This window comes from Gossypium arboreum, chromosome 1 (genome assembly GCF_025698485.1).
Source record: "Gossypium arboreum isolate Shixiya-1 chromosome 1, ASM2569848v2, whole genome shotgun sequence".
NCBI classification, from domain to species: Eukaryota; Viridiplantae; Streptophyta; class Magnoliopsida; order Malvales; family Malvaceae; genus Gossypium; species Gossypium arboreum.
In genome coordinates, this window is record NC_069070.1 from 25,548,498 (window position 1) to 25,562,688 (window position 14,191).

The window sequence follows — 14,191 nt, forward strand, 5'->3', positions numbered from 1 at the left end:
CCATTCTATATGGTGCGATAGACACTGGTGCCGTTCTAGGCAATAAGTCGATTCCAAACTCCACTTCTCGATTCGGAGGCAATCATGGAAGCTCCTCCGGAAAAACATCTTGAAACTCCTTTACAGTCCTAACCTTATCCACTGTCAGTCCCTCCTCTTCCAACTAACTTACAAATGCCAAATAGGCCTCACAACCTTTCCGAATCTACTTCTCGGCTCTTAATGCCGACACCACATTGGACAAATAATCCATTCGCTCACCTATCACCATAACCTCCTCATCCTTTGTGGTCCTTAACACCATTCGTTTAGCAGCACAATCCAGGGTCGCTTTATGCTTAACAAGCCAGTCCATTCCCAAAATGAGATCAAACTCCCCGAACGGTAACTCTATTAGATCTCCAGGGAAAATCCTACCTTGAGTTTCTAAGGGTACATCCTATACACTTTGTCTACCCTAACCGAAAGTGACCCAAAGGACTTAGTACAGATACCCCACTCACAATCTCCTCGGAGCAGTCCAAGTGGTCCATAAACCGCTCGTGGCCTCCAACCAATATTACGCCACATTCGGGCTATACCGGACACGCCCTAAAGATCTCCACCGTTAGCTCAAGTCGTTCGAAATAGATCCTCGAACTCCATTGCCCGTATTTTTGCCCGAAGCAACCCTTTCCGAACATGAAGCATTGCTCGAGACAGGCATCATCCCAACACCGCGGTCATGAGACTCTACCTCTATTGTCAGTGGTACCGGTGCATCCCATATGTCTCGAAGACGAAGATCTCGCTCGAGCACTTCCTCGGCTCTGTCCACGGCCTCTTGTACTCATATCGTATTATCTTGATTACGAATTTTATGCATCAATTAATATTCTAGTGTTTATTATGATGTTTTATGAATCGACAAGAGTTTAGAGTTTGTTTTCGCAAAATCAAGTCCATTCTGATTTCATCTCTTATCATATTTTCCTATGGTTTCAGATCATCCTATCTAGAGTATCCTAGGTGATTTCAAAGATGATAGATAATTCAGGAAAATATTTAGAAAAGTTTAGACTAATACTTACAGGCTTGAACCGGAGATTCGGAATGCCACCTTCTAAAGATTTAAATTTTGAAAATTGAGTTTTTCGTATTCTTTATAAAATTTTCGCTTTCAAAAATCTTTGTTTTTGTAAACCCATTACACAGTCGAGTTGTTGCAACCTAGGCTCTGATACTACTAAATGTAGCACCCCAAACCCGGCGCAGACGTTATGGCCGGATCTGACATGCCACATTGAAGCGTTCAAAACATTTTATATTGTTGATCCAGAAAAACCTACTTAGTGTTTTAAAAGATAATTTCATTATAGGTTAAAGTGAATGGAAGCTGTGCACCAGGTAGGAAACCGGAAAAGAGGAGGTGAGTCTATCGGACTACTTAAGTACCAAGCTCCCTTCGGATCCAATCTTAGACATGCACACCGCTATTGCCACACCTTAACGTCATGTATTTGTCTAGGAAACCGATTTGATTAAGTCATTTTTAGGAAAAGTGATTAATTTTGGAAAATACTTTCAATGCGGAAGCTTTGCTTGTTGTCATGTTATTTTGAAAGCAATTGTTGTTTTTTTTTTTTGAAAACGTGCCATAAAGCTATCCAATTTCAACAGTTAAAATAAGTAATACCTATCTTAGTAATACATATTAAAACCATCAAAAATAATTAAGCGGCCTTATTACATTTAAAAACCCAAACCTCAACGTAAATAATAGAATGTCTAGTTCACCAGAAGAAAACCAAACTTTCAGAACGGGTGGCCACTCTGAATTCCCTCACAGCTCCAAGCCCACTATGGTTGGGGATTTCCTGCGTGGATGAAAATAAAAAGGGTGAGTTTGGGGAAACTCGTGTGTAAGGAAAACCCATTCAAAGTCCAAGTCACTCAAGCATATTGGGCCTAAGCCCATTCAGTAATGATGTAATGGACCGAGCCCTTTTCAGACATTACAAAATTGGGCCTTAGCCCTTATTCAGATAATAGTATGGCCCATAGGCCCATTTCAAAATACATGCAACATCAATAACATATGCAAGCCCATTTGGGAGACTACTCAACCCACCAACCACTACACTCCACCCGTATCAGTCTTACACTCCATGTGGGAATAGCTCAACCCACCCAAATTTAACACTCCACGATTGCAACCTTGTTGTCGATTATCGAAGAATTGAGGCAAAGCCTCCAAGACGTGGACAAGCCACTTTCAGTACTTCCTCCGTCAATATCCCAATCCCATGCATCGATAATAACAACATGGCATGCAGTAAATAACAACAGTCAAACATGCATTTAGGTCAATTTAACCCTAGGGGTATTTCGGTAATTTATCTACTAGGGGTAAAACTGGAAATTTTCCACTTTTAAAGGTATTTTAGTAATTTATCTATTTTAGGATTTTTCATTCATATTCCTACTTTTCACGTACTACTAGAATCACGTACCGAGGGTTCTTACCAAATTGGGCCCGTTGGCCCATCATTCAAATTTTGGCCCATTAAGCCCAAAAATATCGAGGGCACAGAAATCATGCACTTTGCAGTCCAAATTTTGCAGCTTACCAAAAACATTAATCGATTTACCTTACGAGCATTCGCACACTCGCAAATCTATAAAATACCAGTTTTCGGCATTTCAGCTTTTCGACTTTTACCGATCCAGACTAAGAAAGAGGGTGTTAGTTACACACCTGTTTGCGACGATATGCTGACAAGATCCATACACGAACTGCCTACAATTGGATTACTAACACATTAATCTAACTATTCAAATACGAACTACGTGTTAACCCCTTACAATATTCGGCCAACCACACCTACAGATCATAGTAAGCTTATAAGAAATCAATAAGCAACTCATTAACAAATTTTTGTCAATGTTTACCACATAATCATAATCTCACTGCAAGCTGTCTTCCTGACCAACAGTCGCTAAATCATTTATAACTGGAGCTACGAAACTCCAAATCAAGTGCCATTAATTTTACCTGAAAATAGACTCATATATCTTCTATCCATAAAATTTTCAGAATTTTTGGTTTAGCCAATCAATACCAGATTTTTCTTAAAGTTTCCCATGTTTCACTGTTTGACTAATCTGACCACTCTTCATTACGAATCAAATTTATCATTGTAAAAAATTCAAAATATGTTCTAATTTATTTCATTTGAAAATAGACTCATTAAGCTTTAATTACATAATTTATGCAGCTTCTAACTCATCTCCCACAATTTATGGTGATTTTCCAAAGTCACGTTACTGCTGCTGTCCCAAGCAGATTTATTACCAAATCACTCTTTCACACCTAACTTGCATGCTTGTTATTTAAACATGTATATCACTAATCAATCATCACATATCTATGATTTTACTTAAGTATAATCTCCATTTCATCATTTTAAAGCACAACATGTTAGCCAATTTTTCCCCTTAGCGTCTAAGGCACATGCATGCTCATTTGTTTGGCTCTACTTCACCTATCTTCCATTTTTCATCAAAAGAACATGAAACAACAACCATTTCCTTCATTTTAATTCATGACTAAATGCTTACAACACAATTAAAAACAAAAATATGGTTCAAGAGTTAAGGTAGAATCAAGAAGAACTCATGAACATCAAGATAGAAGCAAACTACCATGAACTTACCTTCAATTTTCTTCCCCAAGTGACCGAACATTCAAGAGCTTTCTCCTCTCCTTTCTCTTCTCTAACTTTAGGCTATGATGAACAAAGATGGACAAAACTTTGTTCTTTTCACCCCTTTTTTTTTTAATAAAATTTCATATTTCATCTATTTAATTCTTTAATACAAAAGACATGAAATTCCCATCATGGAACATTTACCTAAACCATTATCATGGAACATTTACCTAACCCATTATCATGGAATATTTACCTAATCCATTATCATGGAACATTTACCTAACCCATTATCAATTTGTATCAATTTGTACCATAAATTATGGATATCAAGTGCTCATATTGTCTACAACAACATGATGGCTAGCCACTTCATGTAAAATGGGAGGTTTGTCATGCAAATCCTCCTATTTTGCACTCCTATTTATTTGGCCACTTCAATTTAGCCTATAGCATTTTCAAACATTTTCACATAGGTTCTATTTCATAATTTCACCCCTTTTTTCTTATGGAACAAAAATTAACTAAAATTGCCGGGTTCTATCTTAAGCTTGGTCCTTCTAGAGGCCCACTAACATAATTAAACCTATGCCAACATTCACAGAATTCCCGAAAATTGGGGCGTTATACCTTTGGGTTCGACAGTCCGGTCTTGCTGAACTATACTACTGTTCGATAGGTACACTTGCCTTAATCGTGATAATAATTTAGTTTTAAGAATGATTCTTTTATAAATCTTTAAAACCTATCACTAATATCACGTATCAAGTTTTTGGCGTCGTTTCCGGGGGACTAGGATATTAGGAACACTCGATTTTTATTACTTTAGCCATTTTACTTTTATTACAATTTAGATTTTTATTTTCTTTTCTAATTCTTCATTTATTTTCTTCAGACAGGTTTTTCTAGTTTATGACCAGAAGAAACCCTTCAAGACCATTACTGTTTGATAGTGAGCTCGATCACACTGTTCATAGAAACCGAAGAGAAATACGGCGAAGCTTACAATACACAGAAGAGCAAGAGGATGATACTTCAACCACAACTGAGGAGATGGCTGAAGACCAAGAAAATCTGCTACCTCCTACGATTGCTGGTAATTAGAATCTTGCTCCACGCATTATGTATGATTATGCTAAACCTTCTTTAACAAGAACTGAATCGAGCATAATTAGACCTGCTGTAGCTACAAATGCTTTTGAACTAAAACCTAACACAACTCAAATGATACAACAATTTGTTCAGTTTGATGGTTTGCAGGAAGAAGTTCCCAATGCTCACTTGGAAAATTTTTTAGAATTTTGCGACACTTTTAAAATAAATGGCATTTCTGATGACGCCATTCGCCTTCGGTTGTTTCCCTTTTCGTTGAGAAACAAAGCTAAACAGTGGTTGAATTTGTTACCACGGGGGTCAATCACTACTTAGGAACAAATGACCGAAAAGTTTTTATTAAAATATTTTCCGCTAGCTAAAATGGCTAAATTACGTAATGATATCTCTTCTTTTGTGTAGATGGATTTAGAAACACTCTATACAAGGACCTTTTACGAAGATGCCCTTACAATGGGTTACAAGTCTGGCTACAGGTCCAAGCGTTTCATAATGGCCTAAACCCTTCGACTCGGCAGATGGTTGACGCAGCTGCTGGTGGAACCATCAATAATAAGACAACTAAATATGCCTATGAATTTATAGAAGAGATGTCACTGAATAACTATTAGTGAAAAGTCATGAGGACAAAGCCAACGAAAACAGTTAGCATTATAACGTTGATTCGGTCACCATGCTCTCTAATCAGGTAGAACTCTTAAATAAGAAAATTGATGGTTTCTTTAGTTCTTCGCAGGTTCACCCAGTAATGCAGTACGAAGTAAGTGGAGAAGGATCAAGCAGTTTAGAGTACCCACCTTATGGCCACAACATGGAGAACGAGCAGTTAAATTACATGGGTAACAATCCTCGATCTCAAAAAAATCCTTATAGCAATACTTACAATGCAGGTTGGAGGAACCACCCAAAATTTTCATGGGGAGGCCAAGGAAATCAGAGACCACCACCCCCTTCAGGCTTTCAGCAACCACCGTACCAGCAGGAGAAAAAGTCGAACCTTGAGGAGATGCTAACCAAATCCATCTCGGTGTCAGAAACTCATTTTCAGAATACCGAGACGGCACTCAAAAATCAACAAGCATCAATCCAGGGGCTCGAAACTCAGATTGGACAGCTCGCCAAGTTGATTTCCAAACGACCATAAGGTAGCATGCCAAGCAACACTGAATCAAACCCGAGGGAGCAAGTCATGGCGATTGCAATTCAAGATGAGGAAGGGTTAGTTGCAAAACCAAGGCCAGAAACGGTGGTAAGCAAAGGTAAGAATAAGGTAGGCCACAATGACCCAAAGCTGATGAGTACAGAATATAAACCTCATGTGCCATACCACAATGCGACAAGGAAAGACCGATCAGACGAACAATTTGGTAAATTCCTTAAACTTTTAAAGAAACTACATATTAATTTACCGTTTATTGAAGCCCTTTCACAGATGCCAAACGCAGTCTAGTTTTTAAAAGAGCTTTTAACAAATAAACGAAAGTTGGATGAGGCGTCGCATGTGGAATTGAATGCAGTTTGCTCAGCCATATTACAAAATAAGCTACCCAACAAATTGAAGGATCTAGGGAGTTTTACGATTCCTTGTTTAATTGGTAGTTTAAATGTTTGTCATGCATTGGCTGACTTAGGGGCAAGCATTAATGTTATGCCTTATAAAATGTTTAAACAGCTAGGTCTTGGAAAACCCAAACAAACTAGGATGAGCATTCAATTGGCTGATAAAACCATTAGATTTCCTAGGGGTAGCATTGAAGATGTTCTTGTTAAGATCGATAAATTTATATACCCAGTAAACTTTGTTGTTCTAGACATGGAAGAGGATAGTAACGCACCTTTAATTTTAGGACGACCTTTTTTAGCAACTGCTAGAACCATTATTGATGTTGGTACAGGTGAACTCACACTTCGTGTGGGAAACGAAACAATCACCCTTCAAGCTCATAATTCGAGTAACATATCAAAAATTGAAGGTGGTTGTATAAACCATTCTTCTAGTACTGGTCATGTGGTGACACCCTCTATATAGGAAATAGTTTCAAAGAATACATATGAGCTGTGTTCAAACAACAACAAAGGACCTATCTATGAAGAACGAAGGTTACAAATCAAGGAGCTAGATGAATGGCGGACATAGAAATTGAGAACACCCGTTGAACCGAAATTGAGCTAGGACAAGCTCAATACCTCACCAAATCAACTTAAGGTTGGAGACAAAGTACTACTAGATGCAGCAGATCCTCACATTGCCACTCCTGAACCTAATGAAGAAATTCTTCTTATGGTACTCAGTATTTTCCCATATGGTATAGTCGAGGTAATTCATCTGAAATTCGACACATTTAAGGTAAACAATACCTATCTTAAACCTTATGTTGATAAAGTTCATAGCAGGAATGAGGAGTGTAAACTCCTCGCGCCACCTTGACCATGTAGAAGAGAGGTAAGTAGAGCTTAGACTATATAAATAAGCGCTTCTCGGGGGGCAACCTGAGCACTAACAGTGTTAATTTATTTAAAATTTTAGTTTTTAACATCTAACATACTAATCGAATCATGAAACACAAACTTTCAAAAGACTACACGGCCAGGTACACGGGCGTGTATTAGGCCGTATGAAAACAGGGCATGATTTTTTTCCCCAACACGGGATGCGATAAGTTGCCACGACCGTGAGACATGGTCGTGGATGAAACTACCAAAACAACACGGCTATGAGACATGCCCATGCCTCGAAACCATGGTTGAAACTGAGAATGTAACACGGGCATAGGAGAAGCAAATGAAGTAAACCACGACCGTGTGTACCCATACGCCCAAAGAACACGGGCATCGGCCAAATGTCAGATGCACCCAAATTAAAAATTCACAAAACACACGGATAAAAATTAGGTCACACGGTCGAGTCCCACGACCGTGTGCCCCAGAATCTATATAAACCCCTCACTATTCATCATTTCCCCCCCCGAAAAACCCTAACCCTAGCCGCTGTAACTTCAAACGCCCTACCCCCCACGCCCGTGCACCGTATACAACACCGATTCCGATGCCTCAAGCTCCTTCCTTTTGCATTTGTTTACTCTGTTCTCTCTATTTTCTTTAAATATGTTGCTTATTTCATGATTCCTCTGCTATATTGAACTATTTTGAATGAATATTCATAGTTAGAATATTAAAATACTCATGCTTGTTTTAATAAATTTTTTTGTCATTTTAGTTATACATTATGCTATACTCTTTCATTTTTCCTTGCTTCCATGAAATTTATGCCTACCCACATGCATTCATTTATTATTTTCATAATCCCCTAGCTTGATATATTTAGTGGTTTTATTTTGTATCATATCGTACGTAAATATCAAAAAATATTCATATTTAGCCTTGATTTTCCATACTATTATTGCGGCATATTGGTTGAACTTCAATTTTTCAAAGCAGGTACAATGTCGTCCTCACGTGGTAAGAAGACTGTTGTTCTCACCTCAAAGAAGAGTAAAGGAGCAGCGCCATCCTCAAGTCCTACCACGGAGATTAGGCACCCGTTCCTCCAGGTTCCCTTGGACCTCAGGAGGAATTATATCAAATATTACGGGCCCGACCCCTAGGTGTGGGCCGCTGCATTGACTGGGCTGCACTCGAGAAGATTCAATTGGTTGATGCGGTCTGAGCCCTCCTAACGATTGACCCGTGGGGGCTCTTCTTTGAGATCGTCGAGCTGATGTATCTCGAGTTTACATTGGAACCCTGCTCGACGTTCCATCTTCAGATCATCATGACAAACTTCGACGATCCTGGAACGGTCCAATTTTGCCTTGGTGGTCTAGTATGCCAGCTGAGCGTACCCCAGTTTGAGATTGCACTAGGGCTATACACAGAGAAATTCATGGACGATAATGAACTCAACGCCCTCCACCGCCACCGCCACATCCACTACTCCCCCTCAAAATGCTGGAGGGACCTCGTCTCTGCCTCGGACACCTACGACCCTAGCCACTCCAAGTCATCGGCTCTCCCTCCATCCTTAAGGTATCTACACGCCATCTTGGCTCATACTCTGACAGGGAGACAAGAGAGCACTGATGTCGTCACCACCCACGACGCCTATTTCTTATGGAGTATGGTAAATGGGCACGTCATTGACATTGCCTACTTTATTGCCCTCGCCATTTGCCACCAGACGGAGCAGCACAAGAGAGGGGTCATCTCTATCGGGCCCTATGTGACTCGATTGGCTCGACACTTTGGGCTCCCCAACACAACAGCCCAATCATCCTCCCTCACTCTCATTGGTTTGATGTCCCCACAGGGCAGCTCGAGCATGCTAAGTATGAGGATGATCGAGAATCGATGTGGCACCTACCCTCTTCAGTACCGCCTCGTCCAGTTAACCGAGGAGAAGGTTCTAAAGGACATTACTGATGATGTCCCTCCACGTCATGAGGACCCACCGTCTCAGCCACTACCTCCCTCTTGTCCAGTTCATGCAGCGGCTTCATACGCTGACATCTCTGAGCGCCTTACTCGATTCTTTTCAACGCTTCAATAACATTGATGCTACTCTACAGTAGATTTGTCAGCACTTCCACATCTCATCGCCACCCCCACCTCATGAACCATCTAGCGATGAAGATGTTTGAAAAATTTTATTTATTATTTTATGTTGTTACTTTTATTCTATTTTAAGACTTTTTATTTTTCTTTAAGCTTATTTTTGTTAGGTTTTATAATTATTATTTTACAATTTTTAATTTCAGTTATTTCATTACTTATATATTTCCTAAAAAAGTTCATGATTCTATCGCAGTTATAAAGAGCTCCAAAGCTCACTATTACTCAGAAACTTGAAACTCCACTGGGAAAGGTTCTCCACAACTGCTATGCCCTGCTCGACCACAACCATAGCCAACTTGAGATATAATATTCTTTTGGAGCAGCATTTGTGGAACCCAACCTCTACCACCACTGGAGTATGCTCCTCCACCCTCATCATTGCTTTTACCGTTTATTCTCTATGACTCCAATTCAAGGAGTCCATGCATCATTCAGGAAGTTTCACTTCTCTCTCTATCTTATGGTTATATATCTATCTTTGTCAATATATCTTTCTTTATACATTGAGGGCAATGTACATCATAAGTGTGAGGGGTCTTTCATATCATAATTAGAAATCCCTGAATTTTGTCTTTTTCTCATGTGAATCACTCATATCACTATTAGAATGAATTTTAATTAATTTATGATTTTTATTGATATGTCTTGAATAAAAACATAGGTATTTATGCATTGATTGTTTAAACTTTAGTATATTAGGGAATCAAGCATGATAAGTTGATTTTTGAATAATTAAAAACTTTTAGGTTATTTCCCTAAGCATAGGTATTATCCTGAGTTGAAATTAACAAGTTTGAACATCAAAAATCCATAATTTTTGTGAGATATTGAGCCTTTAGAGCATATTTTATTCCTTTCATGCTTACTTTCATTATGAGTGCTTCAGTTTTGATTTGTTATTCTAGAACTTGCTTGATTATGTATGTCAAGACCACACCATTTGATTTGATATGTCAAGATGATAAAGGCACTTAGGTTTAACCCACTCACTCCACAAAAGCCTACATTCATAATTAACCCTTAGTGAACCCCTTTGAGTCTAACAAACCATTAATTGATTTACCCTCAATATTAACCCATAACCCATTATTGTTGAAATCCCCTAATTTGATCCCTATTTTTGTCGAGATTTGATTTGAACAAATTGCTTAGCTATGTTTTGTTCTTCTATGTATTTGACTTGTTCTTAATATTAATAATAATAATAATAATAATAATAATAATACTTCAATACATATTAGTAGTGATTCATCGTTTTTGAGCTTGAGTGTTAATTCCATATTCTGAGAAGAAGCTCACTTGTATTCAACTAATGACTAGTTATTTTTCTAGCTAGGTAATTTTTCAATTCAATCTCGACTCTAACACCTTGTTCTAGCTTGTGACCACACCCCCTAACCAAAGCCACATTACAACCCTCTAAAAAGACCTTTTTGATTGATGTATTAGCTCAATATATAGTGGTGGATATTTGATTTTCAAGCAACCTATGGTAATAACTTTTCATGTTGACTAATGAGTGCTTTTATTAAGGTCCTTAAACACCTTGAGTGATTTGAGTGAATCTTTAGTAAGGATGTTAAACTCTATGATATTTTGATCAAAGGTAATCACTTAGATAAGGGGAGACACCTATGTTTTCATGATAAAATGCTCAGCTTGGAATGTTTGAAACTTTGATGTACTTTTAGTTAAATTTTCAATGTATGAGTACTTATGAATTATTTTGAGATATTATTGATAGGTATTATAAATTGAGAAGAATTTATTTTGATTATGAGTTGATGATTTTTGCTTGAGGACAAGCAAATGCTTAAGTGTGGGGGTATTTGATAAATTATAATTTATACATATTTTTATCCCTATTCTTAGCACATTTATGGATGGTTTCTCTTTAGAATTGGTGAATTTGATGATCCTAATCCTTTAATTTCATGTTTTATACTTAGGTGAGCATAGGAGAGTAAAAAGAGCGAGAAACAGGCTGAAAACGGAGAAAATGGACCCACGTGGGAAATCAACACGGCCTGGACTTTCTCACACGGCCGTGTCACACGACCGTGTCCCTTTGACAGGATTGAAGCATGACTTACACGGGTATACTACACGCCCGTGCCTATTCAACAGCCTTAGCCACGGGCTGGAGTAATCACACACAGGCGTGTTACATGGGCGTGTCCCTGCCGAGCCCAAGTATAACCCTATTCAGAAAAGGCCAATTTTGGGGGCTCTTAGGCATTCTAAAGCCTATTTAAACATCTGAGGGGGCACTTAGAAGGGAGACGTAGGGTAGGAAGCAAGGAATTACTCGAGGAAAGCCGATCAATCCATCTTAGAAGCCGGATTCATCATCCAGACTGAAGATCTCCCTTCAAGTTCCTTCAGGAGTTTTGGGTTTTCTTATGTTTTGTTATCTTTATGCTTTTAAGATATTTTCTTTCATAAGTATGAACTAAACCCCCTAAATACCTAAGGGGAATGAAACCTAAGATGGATCTTGTTATTATTATCTGAATTGTATGATAAATATTTGACTTGTTCTTAATTATGTGTTCTTAATTCTTGTTTTGATATTCTAGGATATTGATCAAGTTAAACTCTTATTCAGAGGAGGAATAGACCTTGTCTAAGAGTAAGTTTTTCATAATTAAGCGGAGTTGATTGCACGCCTGGAGATAGGGTGATAAGATTTTGCTGGATTAGGGTGAAATCTAATAAGGGAATCCATAGATCGAGTTAATGCAATTCTAGGATGTTAATTAGAAAGATATTTCAATTATTCAACCTAGGGTTAGACATTATTAGTCTCGAGAGAGATAATAATATAACTTAGGGATTTCTACGGATCAAGTCAAATGAATAAATCGTCTGATTTAGAGTCAAGTAATAAGTGAAGTCTAGGTGGATTTTTCCTTAGGTATTGTCTTAATCAATCGAATTTTCCCAAAAGTATTTTCCCAAATTTTCTTTCTGTGCATTCTTAGTTAATAATTAGTTTAGATAACCAAACCTCTTAATTTTTAGGTTAGATAATGAAAAGGAAGAAAATACTAGTACTCGTAGTTCCTTTGGGTTTGACAATCCGGTCTTGCTGAACTATACTACTGTTCGATAGGTACACTTACCTTAAACTTGATAATAAGTTAGTCTCAAGAACTATTCTTTCATAAATCTTTAAAACCTGTCACGAATATCAAGTATCAAAAAAGAAGTGGCATATCAAAATTCTTCCAATGAAGTGCCAAAGATGTTGATGACGCCACTTCATTTTCCTTAAAGATTAACCAAAACCAAGAAAGATACACAAGAAAAGGAAATATTTGAGACTTTCCACAAAGTGGAGGTAAACATCCCATTACTTGATGCTATTAAATAGGTATCTCGCTATGCAAAATTTCTCGAGAAGTTGTACACCAACAAGAAGAAACTCAATGGCAATGAGAAGGTAAGAATGGGAGCAAATGTATCTGCAATTGTCCAAAAGAAGCTCTCTAAAAAATGCAAGGATCCAGGTATGTTCACAATCTCATGCCAAGTTGGAAATGTCAAAATTGAAAACACTATGTTGGATTTAGGTGATTCTATTAATTTTATGCCTCGTTATATTTATTCTGCTAACAGAATGGGTTCATTAAAAGAAACTAGAGTAATTATCCAACTTGCAGATCGATCAAATATGTATTCAACCAATGTTTTGGAAGATGTTTTGGTTCAAGTTAATGGATTGGTTTTTCGTACAGATTTCTATGCCATAGAAATGGAAGAAGAAGACTTTTCTAATCCTAACTTAATTTTGTTAGAAAGGTTATTTTTGAAAACATCAAAAACAATAATTAATGTGCATAAAGGTACTCTCACTATGGAATTTGATGAGGAAGTTATCAAATTCAACAAACATGATGCCATGGAATATCCTAGTGATGCATGTTCTTTATTTCCTTTGAATGTCATTGACCCTTTGGTATAGGAAGGAGATAGCTTGCGAGTGACCCTCAACAAGAGTTACAAACTTGAAGAATTAGCAAAAATTAAGGAAGCTAAACTTGATTTGAAGCCTCTTCTCGACCACTTGAATTACGCATATGAAAATGCATCCATCTATAAAAATAAGAGAAAAGTCTTTCATGATTTGATTTCTAAAAAAAAAAAATTCTATCTTGGAAAAAAATGTTGCTTTATAAATATTTTTTGAAATTATTTCCTGGGAAAATATGCTCTAGATGGATAAGGCCTTTTGTTATCACTAACGTGTTTTCTCATGGTGCAGTAGAAATTCAAAGTCTGGACACTAATAAAATATTCAAGGTTGATGATCATCGTTTAAAGCATGTTCATGAAGGTTTTCAAACTAATGAGTTAGACCCAATTGGAATGTAAAAAATACTAGGAGTGAAGAGAGAGTCACGTCTAGCCAAAAATGTTAAAGAAAGGTGCTTCATGCAAGGCAACCTATGGGATTTCTTGTTAATTTCATCTATTTTTCATGTTTGATTTCTTTTAGGTAAGATTGAGAGGGATGAAAGATTTGGGCGAATCAAGGATAAGGCATGCGTACGCCTTATTATTGCTGAACATCAGGAAGTACAACATCTTTTGTTCATAAAAGAAACTCTAAAACAAGGCGTGCCCACAACTTATTCTTAAACTTCTTCTACCAAAAAAAAAATTTAAATCCCCAATGCCTTTTTTCACACCCCAAAATAGGACCTAGGAGTTTTAGGGGTATTTTAAGAATTTTAACTTTAGAGTGTTCGGAATTCTGTGACATGGCATATTGG

At 37.6% G+C, this 14,191-nt stretch overlaps 1 long non-coding RNA gene across 1 annotated transcript; it reads right to left on the minus strand.

Annotated features, from left to right (window-relative positions):
- Positions 1-1,665: 1,665 nt before the first annotated feature.
- On the minus strand, positions 1,666-3,820 carry LOC128290206 (uncharacterized). The gene is made up of 2 exons (XR_008279850.1): positions 3,696-3,820; positions 1,666-1,856 (listed from the first exon to the last, which is right to left on the minus strand). It is a non-coding gene; the product is annotated as an uncharacterized LOC128290206 (long non-coding RNA).
- Between the last annotated feature and the right edge of the window lie 10,371 nt (positions 3,821-14,191).